Here is a 21,879-nt window from a genome sequence, read left to right on the forward strand (position 1 = left end):
CCCTGAGGGCCTGTCTGGTTGCCTGCTTCCCAAATACTCCTGCCTGGAGTTTGTCCTTCTCCACACCCCTTTCTAGGTAGGCCTTTGCAATCTCTCCCTTGCTTCTTGGGCCGGGAGCTTTCTTCTGCACACAGTCAGGCTGCCTACCTCTGACCATCTGTTTTTTCTATCTATACAAACACACATACACCTTGCAGCTTTTGGCTGCCTTTTATATTTGAATTACTTGCTTCCCCTCACCTGGAGGCTCCTCTTGTAATCAGGGCTAACTTAGCCCCAGGCTCTCCAGCCCAAGGGCAAGCCACCCTATAACAGCTTCATGACCTCAGCACTTTTTCTAACTGTTATTGAAACCTCGCCTCATTGGAAAGATGCTGCAACAATAACACTTAGCTAATGTACAGTGCAATTCACCCTGTGCAGAGGGATCAACACAAGGCCACTGAACTATCTAAATCCTACATAAGTGCTCAAAATAGGTCTTGAGTGGTGAATTTTACCAGCAGTATTCTTCATATTCAAAGGGCTTTACAGCCATTAACGATTTCAGTCTCCCAGCACTCCAGTGAGGTAGCTAAGAACCATTATCCCTATTTTACAGCTGGGAAACTCCTGGCACTGACAGAGTCTATGTCAGAGCTGGGATTAAAACTCAGGGGTTCCTGACTCTCTGTCCTGTGCTCAGACAGCAAGGTCAATTTCTAATTACAATGAGCTGCAGTATTTTAGAGAATTAAATGTGTGTGTGTGTCCGCCTGTGAATAGAAAATTTTAATTTTGTGGAAACAACATTTTCTATCGAAAAAACATTTGGTGCAGAGACCATATTTTGTTCTGTGTTCATACAGCGCCTAGCACAATTAGGTCTGGGTCCATGACTAGGGCTCCCAGATGCCAGCACAATAATAACAACAACAAATAATAAATTACCTCTCTGTCTCTGTGAGAGAGCAATGGAGCATCCCAATTTCTTACCAGTAAACCTTTATATCACAGCATCTATTCCATACCCTCTCTTTACCTACATCATCCATATCTATCTATATGTAGGTTTTTCCTTTAAAACAACTCCAGATTCACTCTCACTGCTGTTCACATGAGGGAATTAATAACAAATCTGCACTGACCAGGCTGAGTCTTGGCTGGAATCTATGGTCTTACAGCCAGATTTTGCCCTGACTTTCACCCAGTGCAACCCCATTGCTGAGAAACAATGCATTTGTCCCTTAGCAAAAAGAACAGGAGTACTTATGGCACCTTAGAGACTAACAAATTTATTAGAGCATAAGCTTTCGTGGACTACAGCACACTTCTTCGGATGCCACAAGTACTCTTGTTCTTTTTGCAGATACAGACTAACGCGGCTGCTACTCTGAAACCTGTCCCTTAGCAAAGAATTCCGAAGCCACAGCTGCTTGTCACATGCCTCCCTCCAAACTGTGCCTCACTCTAGTGTTGCATTAGGTAATACAGGGCTGCTTTTGCCTTGGTTTTCAGGAGCCTTTTCTGGGCCAATAGGGAAAACACAAAATAGAGTGCTCTTCAGTATAGATGTAGTTGGACGTTTTGGATATCACAGGCCATATGGAAGCAGCTGAGACTGGCAGCTTTGGCTCTGGATACACTCAGACTCTGGTGGGGATCCCTGCAGTTTTTGCAGGCAGGCTATTGGGCTGCCGTCTGATATCAGCAAGCTGTCAGCTCTGCTTTAGGCTTTTCATTCTGGTTTGTGAGACAGCTGGTCAAAGACTATGGTAGCACTGGACATTTCTAAGATGGATGACAAGTGTAGATTGAACCTTTGATTGGTTGTTTTTGAGGACTCGCTGAAGAAAGAAGCCTGCACTGGTAGGAAACCATGGCCCAATTTTTTTAAGCAGCTGCGCTCCACTGCATGATCATGGCAGACATAGGTTTGCATGCAAATCTAGATTGTCGGCCCCTCAAGCACAGAAAAGGTGCACGTATATCAGGCCTGTTCCAATTTCATCATCTCCAAATCTCAAATATGATAGAGAAAATCACTTGCACTGCATCCCCAGTCTAACAGCCTGATGCAAAACCCATTGAAGTTCATGGAAAGACTCCTACTGATTTCAGTGGACTTTGGATCAGCCTGTAGATTGGGTAGAGCTGGTTAAATATTCAGCTAATGCCTGTCTTGTTGAAGTTTGCCATTTTATTGCCAAATAATTTATTTGATGAATCATTTCTGGATGCACTCAAGAAGCTCCAAAGTTGGGAAATGCCACTGGTCACTAACATCCTGCATCAGTGATGAGGTCAATGGAAGGCATTAATTTGAACCACGCGGTCTAGCAGGTAGAGTGCAGTATGGGGAATCCAGACTCCTAAGCTGTATACATGGCTTTGCTATTGAGTTACTGTGCAACCTTGGGCAGATCATTTAGTCTCTGTGCCTCAGTTTCCCCATCTGTAAAATGGGGATAATGATATTATTATTTGTATTCCTATAGAACCTAGAAGCTCCAATTGTGTCAGGAACACATGGTGCTAGGCGCTGTACAGATAGATATTGAAAAGGCAGGCCCAGCCTTAAAGAGTTTGTCATCAAGTAAGTAATGATATTTACCCACCTTTTGAGATTTATCTATAGAAGTGCTAAGTATTCGTTATTATTTCCTCCAGCACTGGGTTTTACATGCCACAAAAGGTGTGTTTGCTTAATTGCTCTGTATTGGGCCTGCCATGTAGGATTCCTTGAGTAACGTGCTGTATCTTATCACATGGGGCACAATTTTGGGGGGTGGAATGGATGGAATGTGGTGGGTGTTCTGGTTTTGTTTAAAGGAAACCCCCATCCATTTCACTCACCCTGGTAGCCTGGGACTTCCAAAAGCTAGAAACATTTCTGACTGTGATTGGTAATTGGATCCCAAGATAAAGATTTGACTTGCACTCTATATCTCCGAGACTTGGTTTAACTCCTTACTGCCCCGTGGCTACATGGAGTACGTGACATGTGTGGGCGGCCCAAGTGATGCAGTGCTCTTACAGCCTTACTGGGGCACCCTGAAGAGATGGGATAGTTTAAGGAATGAATCGGGTTTCTGCTTCTGCATTGAGTTAACCAGCTGTCCACCTTGGAGAAGGAGTTTGGGACTTAGGCCTTTGCAGAGCCTAAGACTGTTCACCACTTAAATCCTATTTTGATGACTTAAATGGGACTTAAGTAAGGCCTAGGTTTTGTGCATGGTAGCATTTCATCCCAGATATGTATCTGTTCATGAGAAAACAAAAACTACCGAGGGGAGGGAATGAACTGCTCTCTCTCCTCCACAAGCATACAATTAAAAGGGGGTAAAGACCCAGGGAAATTACAGATTTTCAGACTCTTTACTTGATCAGAACAAACAACTTGTGTCTGGATCTGCAGTGGCTGGCTGCCACCTTGGAGAGAATGCAGCTGCAGTGGCTTTGAAATTTAGGCCAGAATGTAGACTAGGGTGACTAGACAGCTAATGTGAAAAATCAGGACAGGGGGTGGGGGGTAATAGAAGCCTATATAAGAAAAAGACCCCAAAATCGGGACTGTCCCTATAAAATTGGGACATCTGGTCACCCTAACGTAGACAGAGAACGCAAATCACTTTGATTTGCCAGTGCAAAATCACTGTCTCTCCCTAAACATGTTACCAGCCTGGACAGCTACATGTTAAAATACAGATCATGTATATGTACTGTGAGGGAGAGGTCTCTGTGTGCTGGAATACAACCCAGTTGACACTCGCCTTTGTAATAGCTGTGTGATGACACAATAAAACAAGGGTTCTAGGGAGCTACTTCAGTAATGAACTAGTTAGTATGAAATCAAGCTCAAAGAAGCAGCATGGTAGTGAGTAGGTCACCAGACTGTGGATCCTTTATACAAAGGGGTTTCGTGCTATTAGAAAGGACCCTTAGGTTCAAAGCTATAATTGATAATCTGAAGTTGGGCTATTCTCTGGATTCTAAACATTGTACTAGTTGGATTCCTCCTAGACTCTTCTCTGACAATTGTGGCGTTCTTCACGTTAATGCAAGGACAACTCGTGATAAACAAAGTTCTTTGGTTTTTAACTTTACATCTACCGAGCAGCACACAAAGCAGACCGTCCTCCTGGCTTTGTTCTGATCTGCGTTCGCAGAGTCATGTGTTGCGATGTGAAGGGTGATCCTCTGAATTCTCCAGTTGCACCCAGCATCAGCTGCTGTTCACAGAGTACGTTTTGGGTGCTGCTGCACTGGGACAAGACAGGGCTGTTCATTCACAGAGCCCAGACAGACAAAGAATCCCATCACGCCAGAAGGAAACAGAGGACCCTGGTCTAGTGTTGCCAGCTCATGATTTTATTGTGAGTCTCAGAGTATTTAGTGTGTTTCTTAAAGCCCTAGCTCCTGGAATCATGTTATTATTGGAGAATCTCCGCTTTCAGTTTTTAAAAAAGCAAGTTTCTAGCCCTCGTAGTTACAGACACACCCTGGAAAATGTGACACAAGTGTAACTTAAAGCCTCCGAAACCAGATGACAAATAAAAAGCACTCGACAGTTATTATTTAAAAAAAATCACATGTTTTAGCCAGTCCCATGATTTTTGAATGCTTGCTGTTAGCACTGCTGCTGGTTCCACATCTGGGAAATGTAGGAGTTCTGGGTAGTCTCAAGTCTTGTCCACACTACTGCCTTTTGCTATGTGTGTGCATTGCGCCTTGCACAATGGGGCTGTCATCTCAGTTGGGGCATCTAGACACTAGTGCAGTAATAATTATAAGCCTTCTTCCAAGCTGAGCTATCCTTGCTGAGGATGCCGTGGTAGAACTGAGGCACCAAATGAAACACAGACACTTGGCCCTGTTATTTTCCCCTCTAGTTTTCAAATCCATGGAAATGAAGCTTCAAGGAAAAGTTAATTTAAGATGCCCAAGCAGCAAGATAGCTGTGTATGCAATTAGAGGCCATTATTTACCATTAGGAAGGGGAAAGTACAGTGGTATCCAAAATGAAATTGATTGGCGTAAATTGCTGGAACTTACAAAGGGCAAACTCCAGGATGTGAATTATGGTGTATTAATTCCCGGCTAGTCTCAGCACAAAGCTTAATGTCTCATTTCTAAAGAAACATGCTAAATGTGATAATGATATAGCATAATATCCCATAGCCTGGCTTTTACCAAGCAGAGCTGGATTTGACCCAGCTGTCTACAAGTGAAAGGCATGTTAAGCCATTACCAACATCCTGAGCCATTTGGTAGCCAAATCTTAGGCCTGCTATGGCCTGACTTTAGAACCCAGGCGCTGTGCTCACTGCCATACCTGCCACAAGCCTCTGCCAGTGGTTGTCTCAATTGGCTCTTCGAGGCTGCTTTCTCTTACTGAGAGAGAGAGAGAGAGAGGGGTAGAGCAGTAGAGAGAGAGAGAGAGAGAGGAAGGGATAAAAAACCAAAACCAAAAACCGAAACAGTTTTTTTGGGGAAAAATCCAGCTTTTGGTAAACATTTGGTATTTGAAAACCAAAAACCTGAAAATACTTTCCAAAAGCCATTTTTTTTTACCAAACCCTGAATTTTTTTTAAACCAGAAAATTTCTAATTTTTCATTGAAAAAATGGAAAATTTCAACCAAAAAGAAATTTTTTATTTTAGCCAAAAAGCCATTTTTAATAGAAAAATGTTTAAATGAAAAAAGTTTGCCCCGCTCTATATGAAAGATGGTTAGAGAAAGGAGGACAATGAAGTATCTTCACTGGGACTGTAGTTAACTCCATCATTGTGACTTGTGCTACCCAAAGACCTCCAGGACAATATCTGGGCACATCCACTCCATTTTCTGCTGCACCTCAGCAGCGATGTTAGTTTGCTAAGTTTTCCTCCTGGAGTGACATCAGCATGTTTGCACATGGATTGCATGCTCAGGCTTGGGGATAGTAAGTGATAGCTCTTTCCCAGCTCTCATATTAGCAATTAGTTGATTAGCACTTCCCTTTCTCACAATGCAGGCTCTTATTTGTTTATGGTAGCTCCCATCATGTGACAGGTGGTTTCCAGACATAGAAGAAGGGGTGTATCCTGCCCTCAGGAGCTCACAGTTAAACAATGTAGAAGAAAGGTGAACAATTGAGGGTGTTTTATACAGTCAGCTCAGTTAACTGCAGACAGCATGGCAGTACTAGGTCACTGAAGAGGGACCTCGGCAAGGTAGGATTAGGAGCCATGTGACTGAACTCAGGGAGGTTGTACCATACAAAGACAGCTGTGTAGAAGAAGGCACAGAGATGACAGAGAAGTGAAAGAGCAGTTGGATGAGGAAGCAGAAGAAATTGCACATACAACAGCCACAATGCCTTGAGAGGTTTCAGAGTAGCAGCCGTGTTAGTCTGTATCTGCAAAAAGAACAGGAGTACGTGTGGCACCTTAGAGACTAACAAATTTAAATTTGTTAATAAGTCTCTAAGGTGCCACACGTACTCCTGTTCTTAATGCATTGAGAGGATCATATTTCTCTACCATTTGCTTGCCAGAGTCTATGTTGTCATTACCCACATAGTGCGATGTGCCTCCTGCCACCCCATCTCAGGAGGAACAAATCCAGACTCCTCAGTGCAGGGACCAGCCTGCCGTTTCTTGTATGTTATGCCACCTGCTTAGTTTGGAATTTGTCAGTGACCCCCTCTCCCACACTAACAATAATAATGAAAATAAAATTTCATGATTCATCTCTGAGTTAGGATCTGGGGTAGCTACACAGACAAATCTACCCTAGAGATTTGCACCATGTTGATGTACTGCACCAATTTCAAACCGGGCGAAGAAGCACGTGTGCAGCACAAATACTCTGGCGGTTTGCAGCATCACGGTAGCTACACTGGTACGTATGTCCCCTTTGAACATGGGCCGTTAGGCAATGCTCAGAAATCCTATAGTCAAGAACCACACATGTGAAGCACACAAGGGCAGTGAAGAGACACTCCCTGCCTTCTTTCCCTACTTGCAAGGCTTTTGAAAGTGCTCCCTCTCCCTTTCTCCAAATCCGGGAAAGGTACCATGTGTTTACGATCTGGCAGCCAAGTTCTTGAGTAGTCTGCCTAGCTCCTGCTGCTTCATGTTATTTTCATCTTGCTGTAATATGGGGGGACATGTGAGATGTGCTTCAAAACACTGTAATCATCTTTTAAATGGAAATGAAATGTGTGAATTAAATGTAAATTACAGCAGAATGGAAGGACAATCACTATTAGTTAAGGTCTGACACCTATTTTTGCAGACCTTTCCTAAATGCCACAACTTGTTTCCCCGCACTTGTGACGAGGGCTTGTAATTATGTGGCAGCTGCTCTTGCAGTCAGTCCAATGATAGTTACTGAGGGGCCCTGTACCTTGTGCTGCCTGTGTATTTTAAATAGATATGGACTGCTTGTTGGTTCTGTAAAATTATGATGCTTCAATGATATTTTTATTCGGGAGCCAGGAAAATAAACCTTTGTGTTTCCCCCTTGAAAAGGTGAGGTGGTAATACAAAGGGACATTTTTATGGAGACAATTTATTTAAGGGTTCCCCCATTTGCTTTTATATTGGAAAAATATGTGCCGTGCCAATGAGCTGCAATTTCTTCCTTAACCTCAATCTCTTCCCCATTTCCACCCAGCCACTGGCTCTTGCTGTATCTCTGCCTATCTGGACGCAACCAAGCAAAGTCTCACTTTGTTATGCTCATTTGTATTATGATAGCGTGCAGCGGTCCCCAAACAATCAGGGTCCCCCTGTGCTAGGTGCAGCATATACACAGAGTAAAAGACAGCCCTTGCCCTGAAAAGCTTGCAATCTAAATAGACAGATGAAGCACTGTTATTACAGATAGGGAGCTAAGGCACCAGAGATAAAAAGCGACATCTCCAAGATCTATGAGAGTCAATGAGGACCTTTCCCAATCTAGGACAAATTGACTGAAATAATAAGACAGGTTACGTGTAATTAAAATGGAACATCACAAAAAGAATAAAGCTGAGCTGCGACTGGTGACATGCTTCTTCCTGAATGACATCTTGCTGATGAAGGAGCTTTCTTTTCCCCCATTGTTCTGTCTGTCTCTGTAAAGAGAAGGTATTAGTTATTATTGCTATTACTAGGGGAGCCGGTTCTGCACAAGTGTTCAGCAACACAATTCCTGCCCCGAGGAACTTGCAAACTAAGGAACCATTTGATTTATTATTAATATGTGATACGAGTCAACATGATTGTACCGTTTAAAAGTGCTGGACACCAAGTAATCAATCAAATGAAAATTGACTACTCTGAGATTTTGGAGGTTGCTCAGACATCACTTGGCCATTGTGGGATTTGATGCTGACATTTCTGAAATGGACGGTTTAGGGAAATATATTTGGATGCATCTTCTATGGACACCTTATATACAAGATCTTGGCAACTTAGCTCAGTGTTCAGTGACTGCTCTTAACTAAGGGCTGGGTTGTGACTTGCACTGTATGAAAAGGAAGTAAACACACCCGTTATGCCTCTGCACTAGCTACCTGGACATTGAGTCTGGACATGCAAAAATATGTGGTACCTGAACACCTGCTACTTCCTCCTCTGGACTAAGTAAATGAGAAGTGAACAGGGGAGTGGGAGTGGTCAGGACATGTGTTCTGTGTCCTCACCTAACCCTCCAGACAGTGCATCCAAGCCTGGGCAGGGGATGGGGCAATGTGCTCGTGGTAAAAGTCATTTAGAGGATGGTGTGGACTGCACTCTCAGCAAGTTTGCAGATGACACTAAAATGGGAGGAGTGGTAGATATGCTGGAGGGTAAGGATAGGATACAGAGGGACCTAGACAAATTAGAGGATTGGGCCAAAAGAAATCTGATGAGGTTCAACAAGGACAAGTGCAGAGTCCTGCATTTAGGATGGAAGAATCCCAAGCACTGCTACAGACTAGGGACTGAATGGCTAGGCAGCAGTTCTGCAGAAAAGGACCTAGGGCTTACAGTGGGCGAGAAGCTGGATATGAGTCAACAGTGTGCCCTTGTTGCCAAGAAGGCTAATGGCATTTTGGGCTGTATAAGTAGGAGCATTACCAGCAGACTGAGGACCTGATCATTCCCCTCTATTCAACATTGGTGAGGCCTCATCTGGAGTACTGTGTCCAGTTTTGGGCCCCACACTACAAGAAGGATGTGGAAAAATTGGAAAGAGTCCAGCGGAGGGCAACAAAAATGATTAGGGGTCTGGAGCACATGACTTATGAGGAGAGGTTGAGGGAACTGGGATTGTTTAGTCTGCAGAAGAGAAGAATGAGGGGAGATTTGATAGCTGCTTTCAACTACCTGAAAGGGGGTTCCAAAGAGGATGGATCTAGACTGTTCTCAGTGGTGGCTGATAACAGAACAAGAAGCAGTGGTCTCAAGTTGCAGTGGGGGAGGTTTAGGTTGGAAATTAGGAAAAAAAATGTCACTAGGAGGGTGGTGAAGCACTGGAATGTGTTACCTAGGGAGGTGGTGGAATCTCCTTCCTTAGAGGTTTTTAAGGCCTGGCTTGACAAGCCTTGACTGGGATGATTTAATTGGGGATTGGTCCTGCTTTGAGCAGGGGGTTGGACTAGATACCTCCTGAGGTCCCTTCCAACCCTGATATTCTATGATTCTATGATTCAGTGCAGCTAGGTGGGAATCAGATTTTTCACTTCCCAGGAAAATTTGTGATAGTCAATATTTTTCCATTCCAGAACAGAATGAAAACAAAATAATTCTGAAAAAAATTCATTTTGGGTTGATCAGAACGTATCATTCTAATTTCAACTTCTTAAATTTCATTCTACATGTATTATATCTAAAGTTGAAACAAAAAGGCATTTTGAAATGGCAAATGGAAATGCTCTCTTCCAAAAAGATCAACGTGGAACACGTTAACCTTATCAAAATGCCTTTCCCCCTTACCCGTATTTTTCTTTCTAAATGAAATTTCTATGAAATTCACACATTTCTGCAAAAGCTTTGCTTTCAGCTAATCTGAATTTTCTGATGGGAAAATATTTTGTCTGAAAATTTCTAACCAGCTCTAGCCAGCAGCAAGTTACTAGGATCAGGAGGAAGGAAAGAGTGAGGTGTATCCATGGCAAAGAGCCTCCCGCGGCTACTTCTGGGGTGGTGCATTTCACACCCCTGCCCTTGAGCACTCTAGCCGAAGGCGCAGTCTAGCCCTCGCTGTAGGTATTGAGACAGTCAGAGGTTACTTTTGCCCAGGTTATTCTTCCCTGTCTGGTCCTGAACTGAGAAAAGGATTACAACATTTTTACTGCATCTTATTCAATGGCGTCTCCTCTGGTAACACATGAACCCTGATTGAGCTGCACAGGGCTGCATTTGGACCTTCCATGCATGGAAAGTAACTGGCTTAGTGCCGTACCTGAGAAGGGGGTTTTATTTTTAATACAAACTCTGTTGTGATAAGTGAGAAATTAGGAATGAAATTGGAAATACAAGCACGGTGAGGACGCAGGAGGGAATAGCAGTGTGAATGGTGGATTCTCTGTAAGTTGAAGTCTTTAAACCATGATTCGAGGACTTCAGTAACTCAGCCAGGGGTTAGGAGTCTGTTACAGGAGTGGGTGGGCGGGGTTCTGTGGCCTGCAATGTGCAGGAGGTCAGACTAGATAATCACAATGGTCCCTTCTGACCTTAAAGTCTATGAGTTGCTAGATTTGGATAAATGACACCCAGTGGCACAATGATTTATGGACAGTCTGCACCCATCATAGCTGTGACTCCTCAAGCAGCTTTTAGAATTGCCCCTAGCCCCTGAGTGATGTGTGGAGCGGGAGATGTTTTGAGTCACTACCTTTCCCTACTCACCTTCACAAAGATCAGGGACAATCTGGTTAGAGGCTACACATGGGAAAGTTAACCTGGGTGATTGGTACCTGGGGCTGAATTAGCCTAACCTGGGTGTGAGCCACCCCACCGCAAAGCCCTATCTGCATTACTGTGTCCTCACTGTTTCTGCATTTGCCTGTGGGTGTTTGGAGGCACATCCCATGGTTCTTTGTGGTGAGATGCTCTAAGACAGGGGTCTTGTCTGTCCTTTGGGGGCAACTGCGAGAAGGCACTGGAGGACTATCAATGCTCAAGTGATTTAGCCTATGTTCTCAATGCAGTGTGGGTGGGGTTCCAGCCGGAGCTAAAATGGAGCTGGACTGTAACTCTCTCTCAGGTAAAATAGCATAGGCTTAAAAACCTCAAAACCCAAGTCAGGGGTATCTGTGTGGACAGTAGCTTACATGGCTAAAACCTGGGTAAGAGCCCATAGAAGGGTGCTTTCAGATCCATTATGATGCCCTGTTTCCTGTTGGGTAAAATTCATCTTCTGTGCCAAGGTCTTGCACAGGGTTAAGTGCCACTTATACCCTGATCCAGGAAAGCATATAAGCACATGCTCAATTTGTGGTATGCGAGTAGTCGCATTTGTAACAGTGTTTACTTGTGGTATGTTACTCGGTTACTAGGTGTCTCTGTGTGCTGTACAGAGTTCCAACGTGAGTGTGGTCCCTGGTAAACAATGGTGACAAAGCTGGACTTCAAGCTGTGTGGAAGCCTGTTTGTGTGCATAGCCATAACAGTTTTCTCTAACAAAGGACTCCTATTAAAGATGGATCCTGATTCCATATATTATGACATCCGTGAAGCTAATGGGACTAGTATCCTGCTTAAAGTTCAGTACATGCGTAAGTGCTTTCCTGGATCAGGGCCTTAAACCCTACTTTGAGGGCATAAGTGGTGCACAAGCCTGTACTGGACTCTCTGCAGAGGGGTGAATTCCATCCTGACATGATGAGAATGCCCATTTGTTTTACACTGGCAGCGATTCCTGACAGCAACTCAATTAAGAGGGGAAACGTCATTCATTCCTATCAGGTGATTCATCGTTCTGGCCCAATGCTGAATCCTCCCCACCTCCCTGTATAAGAACATAAAAGTTTAAAGAATCCAGAGTTAGCCTTCCTATTTTTATAAAGCTCGCAGCACTGTCAGAAGGAAAGGGGACCATCTGGTTAGCCCTTGTTTACTGCACACCCTGCCAGTTTGAGCTTATTAATCATATTTACCCAAGTATCTTAATTACTCCCTGTCTAGCAACTCGCCTTGCACTCAGCTGTTGACCCATCCCCTCCTCCCCTCTCTCTTTCTTTTTTAAAAATTCCTTTCTATCATTAATCATAGGAGCAGCTTGGGTAGAGAATTCTGTGGCTTGGATTTCACTGGCACTGTTACTGCTCTCACAGTGGAATGGCTGGAGTTCGCTGCTGGCTCCTGACAAACTTCCTAATTAATCCGCCCAAGATCAGAGGAGGACTAATCAGAGCTGAAGACTGTGTGCCGGGAGATTCCCTCCTTTCCTCCTCTTTGTGAGTGTTGGACTTGGACACGCTGGCCCTGGATGGTCTCATCAAGTCTGTGCAGGGCGCTGTGGCTTCTGGTGATTTATGCTGTGTTAGGAAAGGATTTTGTTTTTCGTTTTTCCCCTTCCCTGGTTTCAAAGCTGCACTCCAATAAATCAAACAAAGTGCCAAACAAATCTCTTTTGGCTTTTTCTGACTGACCCTGCACAATCACCTCACTCTCCTGTGCATGCTCTCTCAACAGCAGCTGCCATGTGTGCTTTTCACTGGCAAGAACAGTGGAGTTGCCATCATTAGGCCATTGGTCTGGTATCCCACCTCTCTGCACAACTTACGCCTGTACCCCAGCTCCTGTCATACCAGATCAGACCCTTTCTGGTCCACTATCTTACTTCCTGCCATGCCAGACCAGCTCATACTCACAGAAATGCTATTCATCCCTAGATCTCAAAGCACTTTAGAAGGATGGGCAAGCATTACAGATGAGGAAACTGAGGCAGGGAGTGGTCAAGTCACACAGAAACCTGGAACTAGAACCGAGGAGTTTTACTACTTAGTCTGGCACGCTACCCATTGACCTATGCTGCCTCCTAGCTTTGTGTTCCACCTCTTGCTATAACGGATTAGATCATCTGTCCAGCTACTCTAGGTTTCCTGCCTGTAACTGTGGCTGACACCTGATTTGAAGCTACTTGGATTTTGTCTAATTAGTCTTGGACTAGGGTGTCAGGAGAGGGAAAATGTACAGGACCTCCACTCCCACAACCACACTGTATGAGTTATTTGATGGAATTGTTCAATAACAAACCAAGAGTGCTGATAGGAAAAGGCCCCATGCGTGGTTTGGATGTGATTTGCCGTTTAAGGGGATAACCTAGGGTGTGAACTTGCAGAGAAGAGACACCATTAAAGACTGTAATTTGTTGATCCAGCCTCGCCTGGCATTTCAGCACAGAGAGTGGCACCGTTTTCTTTATGACCTCATAAAGTCACAGCCGAGAGGCCGATTTGGAAAACAAACTGCCTCGGGTTGACAGATAATTAGATACAGGGGACATATTATACGCCTTTGCATATAAATGCACTCTGAAGCACGTTGGTTCATCAGAAGTTTAGGTTAAAGGAGAAGCAGGTATTCCTGACACATCAGGATATATATTCTGATGCGGTCTAAGGCGATGGTTTCATTTTATAGCCCTTTCATATTGGCGTTGGCTGATGTGTTGCAAGTGCAACCACACTTTGGAGTTAAGCTTGGCTTGTTTTTGTTTTGCCTTTTCCCAGGCAGCCTCCTCGGTTTCCTTTTGCTCATCAGCAAAGGGGGCTTCTGTTTCACATCTGGATGTTGTGGTCACAGCGGCAAGGAGTGGCTGGAGTGGAATTCATTTTTTTCATTCCAGCATATATGATGTTCAGTCTTTGCTCGCATGGGTGAGGTCTCCGTCGGACAGCATGGTCATTCAGAAATGACACGCTCCTTGTCTTATCAGATTAGCATTGCAAAACCCCTAAAATCATGAGACTGGCTTAAAATGATGAATTAGTTTTTTTAAAAAAACACATTTGGGGGGTCTTTTTCTTTGCCTTACAGTTTCTGAGCCAACCACAAGGGGTCGAAATTCGTTCTTTTTCTAAATGAAAACTGAGATTCTTGTATATGCATATGATTCCAGGAGCTGGGGCTTTAAGAAAGCTACCAGATAATGTGAGAGTGGCAACATGATATCGTAACATATCATGGGAAGCAGCATAGTCTAGTGGATAGCATGCTGGACTGCAACTCAGAAGATTTGCATTCTATTCCTGTTCTGTCACTGCTTCGCTGATATGTGCCTCAGTTTCCCCAGGGGGATAATAATACTGCCCTCTTTTGTTAAAGTTTGTTGACATTTATGGATGAAAAAGCCTATACAAGACCTAGGTATTACTTATTCATTATTATTATTATAATATAGTCACCCTGCCACACGCCCTCTGTTCTCCTTTCCTCCCTGCCCTTTCCCCACCCCGGTGCAGCGCACAAGCCTGACTATTCATTCTTGTTTCCATTCTATCTCCCCCTTCTTCTTCTTATTTTTGAGGTGGGAGTGGGGATGGCCAATCAGTTTCCAGAGAAGAAATCTGTTCCTGATCTGGCTCCCCAAAAGCCGAGAGACAAGTGAGTGGGAAAAGATAAAGCAGCGAGTAAATAACCAAGCCCCAACAGCCTCCATTGAAAGAAATGATATAAATAGAATCGCTGTCACTTTGATGAATTTAATCCTTCGTTAATTAGGATACATCGATTTTAAGGGTTGTCCAAGCAGATAGTCCTCTCTCTCCCCCTCCTTTCCTGGCGAATTACAGCTCAGGGTGGTGGAAATGTGTCTGCCTCTGCATACCATTTCCTCCCTCTCTCCTTGACCACGTCATGCTTTTCTACATGCACTTAAAAAAACTAGTCCAATGAGGGTGAAAGGGGCTTGAATGTCAGCCCAGTGGCCTGGGGCCGCTCTGTATTCACTGGCCAATGACCTGGATGGGGCTGCAGGGTGTTTCAGGGCTTGCCCACATGGGACATGGTATAACTTAAGGTGTGAATTTAAACCCATTTCATGAAGCCAGCACAACCCCTGCATGGACTCTCTTGTTTTGTTTAAGCCGGGCTTATTTTGGATTTCCTTCAGTCAACTGGGAACAGAGTTAACATAAGCCAAAGTAAGCGGCTCTGAAATGGAAATAACAGCGTCCACACACGGTTTGCACCCATTTAACTATATCAGTTTAAACCCCGATTTAAGTTAAACCAGTGCAACTTTCTCTTGTAGACAAGGCCTCTTTCAGAGCCTATTTAGTCCTTGGAGTGGACAGTGTGATTGCCCACAACAGGCAGTGAGGGTGATCAGCAGAGCCAATGGGATATTTGTTGTTGTCATCTGCATGCCACTAAAACCAAACCGAGACCCTTAACTCATTTCACATAGGGCTACTAACCGCCATCCAATGGGCACGTCTTGGCCATTACTGACCTGGGCTGGGTTTGAGCCAGTGACCCACTGGAGCCCATACCCCCGCGAGCCAAACAAACCCTCAGGTAATTCATTTCCAGAGCAATGAGCCCACTCAGGAACTAGGTTGCCTATATTTCCTACCATTTAAGTTAAAGCCGTTCAGCGTGACAGAGAAATTGAAGACGCCAGGGCCACTGCTTAAAACTAGTGCCAAAGTCATCTAATCCAGCCCTGGGGCTGGGCAGCAATTGCAATTTAAAAAGAGCCCAGCACCCCAAATTCAGATTTTCATGAGCATTCAGCTTCCATGTAGACACCAAAACAAGTGGCAATGTCCCCCCGCTGCCACCTGCCAAATCTAGCTCTGTCGCCAGAGAAGCTGAACATGTTTGAAAATCTGCCTTGCCCAAGGTCACCCTGGAAGGTTGTGGCAGAGTCAGGAATTGAAGCTGTTTCCTGACTTCCAGGCCTTTAACCACAAGGCCATCCTGCCTCTCCTTAGCATCTTCTCTCCCCGGTTAATGGAACACCCGCTTTGGAATGCCAATTTGAATCTTCTTTGCAGGGGAGGGTTTAACCCCTTTAGGCATCACCATCTCTGTCCTTACCACGGAGATGCCCCCTGTTATTTCCCCCCAGCGGATGTGAATTCAGCTGGGCCATGGGTTTAGATTAGTCACCTCTGTGACGTTTCCCGCTCCTTCTTTTCCAGACCTTGCAGCAGGAGCTCCAGGCTTTGCAGGTTTCCTCGGCGTCTCTTGTCGTCACTCGAGCCCCAGCGAGTAAGAGACAGAGAGGGAGAGAAAGTGCTGTGCTGTGTGGATTATTGTGTGTTTGTCATCTGGAATGGTATAAGCTGTAGGTACAGCATCTCCTGCTTGTGATTTATGGTCCCTGTCAGCCAGCACTAGTGCTTTGTCTGCTGTAGCGTGGAGGATGAATGCAGTGCTGTCAGCCCGGGCAGGGCAGTCTTTCTCTCTCTCTGTGCCGCACACTCGCTCCCCATTTCACGCCACTGAACATAAACAATCTTTTGTAAACCTGACAGTCACACTTGCGTCTTTGGAAACATAAAGCAGAAATGTATGACTCGGCTTTCATTACCCAATTTCCGAGGCTGTATAGAAAGCGCTCCAGGAAGATGGTGACAAAAGCTGGGGAATGGAAGTGTCCCATAAGGGCAAAATGAGGGGTTATACTTTTATTTCCCCTGACACACACACACACGTAAGTGCACACTCATCTGCACATGTACACACACAATCTCACATGTGAATGCACACATGGGAGCTCACACATGCACGGATGTGCACACACGCTCCCTCACAAGAGTGCATGCCCTTTGGTACACTCACATTCTTCTCAGCAGTGTTGATTCACAGTCGCGCCCTTTCACAGACACAATGACATTACATTTCTGAACAATAGATATTCCATACCTCACTTGTTGCAGTATATTTCCCTCCCTTTTGCAGAAAGTTCAATAAGAGAATAGTATTGGGATCAAAGTCTATTTGATAATGTTTGTGTGTGTGTTCACAGACCCTACTGGAAATGCCTACAAGCCAAAACCTAAATGCATTTCTTATTCTTCTTCATACTGATAAATCCTCACAGGGTGGCAGGAGCCCAGAACCCCCTTGACAACAGCATCACAATTTTGGAAGTAAAATGGAAGATAGACAGATGGAGACAAGGCTGGGACAGCAAGGCTGGGACATCAACCACCCATGGCCACACAGACACGGCTACCATTCTGAAACAGACAACTGAGACACAAGTTATCTGTGCATGTGCAGCATTAGGGGAGATACTGAAGAACTTTGCTCCCTACTCATGTTACTTTCAGGCCCCCAGCCACTAGAAAGCAGTGCTCAGCCCCCAGCTGGAGATTCTGTCCCATTATGCCATTGCATGCTGCATCTGCCTTTTCAATGCCCTTTGAAATCTCTACCTTTCCCTTAGCCCTAATCCCATCAGATGTTACAGATCCTGAATCATGAAAGTTAGCACCTCTGTGTGGATCCCCAGTGTGGCAGAGCAGTCTGAACAAACCGCACAGTTAGTTCTGTAAAACACAGCACATGGCAAGGGGTGTGTGTTTAAAATTAAATGAAAGATCACCAGAATTCTTCTGGATTGAGGATGGCAGGTGTCGTCAGACTATGTGGGGCTGAAGCTCAGCAAGGGGGTTCCATGGTTCCAAAACAAGAAGCCACAGCTCTGAATTTACAGCAGCATTAGATAATCTGTTCTGGAGGCCACCATCACTAACCAAAGGAAGACCAAGGCTATCACACCCTTAGCTAATGAGTTCTCCTGAAGTCTGGCCCTAAGCCCAATGTGAGCCACTCTGAGATAGATGCCATCGGTTTAAGAAACTCAAAGGATGGGTGTGCTTAAAGGGATGGTAAATGGATGACTGTGTGTAATCTCTTAAGAGGGATATATTCACTTGCACGCACCCGGCACACTGCGGGAACCCACCCTTTGTTATTATTAGCAGTGTGCTTCCAGCAACTAAAGTAAAGCACAATGAATTTAAAACTTGTCAAGGGGCAGAACAGATGTACTTGATCTTGCTAATACTATACAAAGGCAAGAGCAGCATGGTTCTATCGCAATTTACACCCCCCCTCCCCATTTCCTTATGCTGACTAGAAGGGTTGTTCTCAAGCAGAAGGCATCCGAGCAAGCCGCACTAGAGTTTGAGGTCTGGTGCATCTCACCAACCAGCTTTTGGCTTTGCAGAGGCTGTCTGAGTTCATGAACCTTCTCCTGGGGATTTAAGGCTGTGCTTCTTCCCAAGGGTGATTTAAACACACATTGGTAGCAAAAGTGAAGCCCGGTCTCTGTGCCGTGGGTAAGAGATCCCTTAAAGCTCAGCTCAACGAAGGCATGCCCCACATAGACAGTATCTGAGAGGTATTAGAACATTGCTATCTCCTATGTCTGAAGAAGTCACACTCGATTACAGTACCCTCAGTGATCTGAGACTATCTACTTTCCAAAGCAGTGTCATGCCCTTGGTATCTATTATTAATCGCACTGGAAGTTCCCTTGATTACTCCAAATTATTCAATTTCCCCTCTTCAATATGGCTAATCAAGGCTTAACTGTATTGTTTTGCTTTCATCTCTGTTCCATTTTTAACCCTTCCCCCCTTGAAATTTATCTCCCTGTCCCTGCTGCTCCTTCTTTCACAGTCTCTCCTAAGCAGATCATGAACCAAACAATAACCCCTAAGTCTGAGTTAAACCTACAAAACGTGAGGGAATTTAACATGAGGCAAAGTGAACTCCTCCATCCCTATGAAGCAAGTAGGAAGCAGCTCATGATGCTAAACTGTCTGAGATAGTGCCCACCCCTGCATGGTACAGAGCATTATAAACTCCCATCAACTTCCCACCATTGAAAGACTGACCCGGAGAACCTTATCAGAAGAAACCACGATAAATATTGCATCAGACTAGATGATCATAATGGTCCCTTCTAGTTTCAACATCTGGACAATGCTATACAAATGTTAAGTATTGTTAATAGATTTTCATTAATTCTCAGAGGTGGGGAATAAGCACAATTATCCTCTCTTTACAGACAGAGAGGTGAAGTGACTCACTCAAGGCCACATGAGTCAGGACCTGGCCCAGAATTGGAACTCACACCCACCTGAGAACCAGCCCTGTGCTCGTTTCCCTAGTCCACACTGCTCCGCTGACCCTCCATGGATCATTCTTCATAACGAGGTCTTGGCCCATTCTCATAAGGAATGGATACCTCCAGTTGATAACATGTCATCAGCATGAGTCAGGGAAAGGGGACGGTTCTTTCTTATCAGGAATCACTAGTGCTTTGGCAGGTGCCCTACATCCCTACAGCCCCATGCTTGATACGAAGACAAACTTAGCCAAAAGACGAGGCCCACTCCCACCTCCTGGAGTCATTTTGCTCTCTTTTTCTAGCCATCAATTTAGCAATGAGTATTTCGTTTCATGTTCCTGGAAATTGAAATAGCAGTGATGGGGAGCTGGTTCTTGGCTCGGCTGTGGGGTGGATAGACCCTGGAAGGGTAATGTGTTACTGAAGATGGCTCCAGCAACTGAGGGCCTAACCAGCATGTGGTAATTTCTCAGATATTCTCAGACACGTAGAAATAAAATTTCCCCAAAGCTATAAATCTGCAAATAACATGTTACTTTCATTTTTTGGGCTAGAATTATTGGTTTCTCTCATATCTTAGGAGCAAAGCCAGAGAGTGTGGGGAGAGGGAGAGTAGAGATGATGCAGGCGTGGCTCCCCTCTCCCCCACGCTCCCTGCTTTCAGTCATTGGTGGAAGTTTGCCGAATCCTTTCAGTGCTGGAGGTACCGGAACAGATGCTGATGCCTGATGCCCTCTGATGCAGCTACTTACCACATTTTACAATAACAGCTGCAGCATTGCTGGGAACATTTATCCTCTGACACATTCATTCCATTCCCAGTTTGGCGTTCCATTTTCTGCCCTCTCACATCATTCCCTGGAATTGGCTTGAGGAGGGTGCGGAGTGGGAAAATAGCTTGCAAACTCTTAGCTGTATTCTTTGTCAGATGTTTTTTTGGAAGTTCCCCGACACAGCTCCAGTGCTCTGTAGGCTGGGACTTCAGCATCGGCAAAGGAACCCTGTTGGTATAAATGAGAAGGGGCAGTTGGTATGGCATTTTCTGTAGGGGTTAGACATCGTTCCCCAAAGCAGCCTGTGTCTGATGACATCAAAGCATATTGGAAGGCTCCTCTTTGTTCCCTGGGATGATTGGAAGGGAAAGAGGGAGCTGAATATTAAAGTCACCTGGCTCACTGTGCTTGGTTATATTCAATTTGTTGCTGCACTTACGGTATGATTTGTGATGTGTTTTAACTTATGTCAAGGGCACCTGCAGTAAATGTATAGACACCCTCTTTTAGTATTTGCATACATCTGAATAAACAAACAAGCTGGCGTCACACAATGTCTTTTAGTGCCTTTTAGACTGTGGGGTTTATTTAAATTATTTTTTAAAAGTAGAATACCATCAATATCTTATTTCCTCCAGCTACCTCTGGCCCTGACTATGTCGTCTAAGATGTGCTAGAGCATGTGTGAGTACTTCAAATGCGTTTTAGAAGATGGGGTATGAGCGGAAGCCTGGTCCAGCAGTTAGAGTGCTAGCCCAGGACTTAAGAGATGTGAATTCATGTTCCTGTTCTGCCACAGACTCCCGGTGCGGCTAACCCATTTAGTCTCTCTACACCGGAGATCCTCATCCGGACAATGGGGATAATGGCACACGGGTGTTGTGAGGTGCTCTGGCGCTACAGTGATGAATCACAGAATATCAGGGTTGGAAGAGACCTCAGGAGGTCATCTAGTCCAACCCCCTGCTCAAAGCAGGACCAATTCCCAACTAAATCATCCCAGCCAGGGCTTTGTCAAGCCTGACCTTAAAAACCTCTAAAGAAGGAGATTCCACTACCTCCCTAGGTAACCCATTCCAGTGCTTCACCACCCCCCTAGTGAAATAAGGACCTCATAAGTACAATAGATAAGTGTGGGGATGAGAATGACTGGCTGGGTCAGGGGGTCAGTAATAGGTTAAGGAGCCTTTCCCAGCAAGATTTAGATTTCAGTCTCTTTCAGATCAGTAGTTCCTGGTTGTTCTCATCTCATGGTGCCCTCTTTGAAATCTGCAGATGAAGCAGCTGTCACCAATTTGCCTGAATCGTACTGGGGTGGATGGGGGTTTCCTAGGTTAGGAGCTGGGAGACAACTGGGCCCAGCAGCAGCTTAGAATGCAAAACAACAATAATAATTCACGAAGAAGTAAAATAATTGCAATGATACTTTACATGTTAAAACAATGTCTGGCGAAGACTCATTTCCACAAACAATGCTGGTAACAATACTACAGGCCCACTTATAAACTGGGGCTAGGGTGACCAGACAGCAAGTGTGAAAAATCGGGACGGGGGTGGGGGGGTAATAGGATCCTATATAAGAAAAAGACCCAAAAATCGGGACTGTCCCTATAAAATCGGGACATCTGGTCACCCTAACTGGGGCAGCCGAAACTAATGATCCCAGATCAACCTTGAGACACGCTGGCTGCAATTACCCCTGTGCCGAATGCCAGCACAGGGTCTATGCATGAGTTAAGCCCCAGTGTGAAAACCTGAGTGGGACAAAGGTCATGCATAGCCCTTGTGTTGCCTTCTGCAAGGTGGGGAGTTATACACTTGGCTAGCATCTGAACGCAGGACCGGCAGCCCTAACATTTGAAAGTTGGGCTTTATACATGTAGAAAGTCTATAATATTCTATCTCAATGGTCCAAAACATGACAATTTACAAAAAAGAGGCTCTCTTATTTTAAAAGTTAGCGCCGTAAAATATTTATATAAATATTCACTGCTCACACCGCGTGCGACTCTGAAGGAGAGACAAAATAAAGATCCTTGACGTGGATGGAGAGAGTGATAGCAAACA

The sequence above is a fragment of the Malaclemys terrapin genome, chromosome 2 (genome assembly GCF_027887155.1).
Source record: "Malaclemys terrapin pileata isolate rMalTer1 chromosome 2, rMalTer1.hap1, whole genome shotgun sequence".
Taxonomy (NCBI): Eukaryota; Metazoa; Chordata; order Testudines; family Emydidae; genus Malaclemys; species Malaclemys terrapin.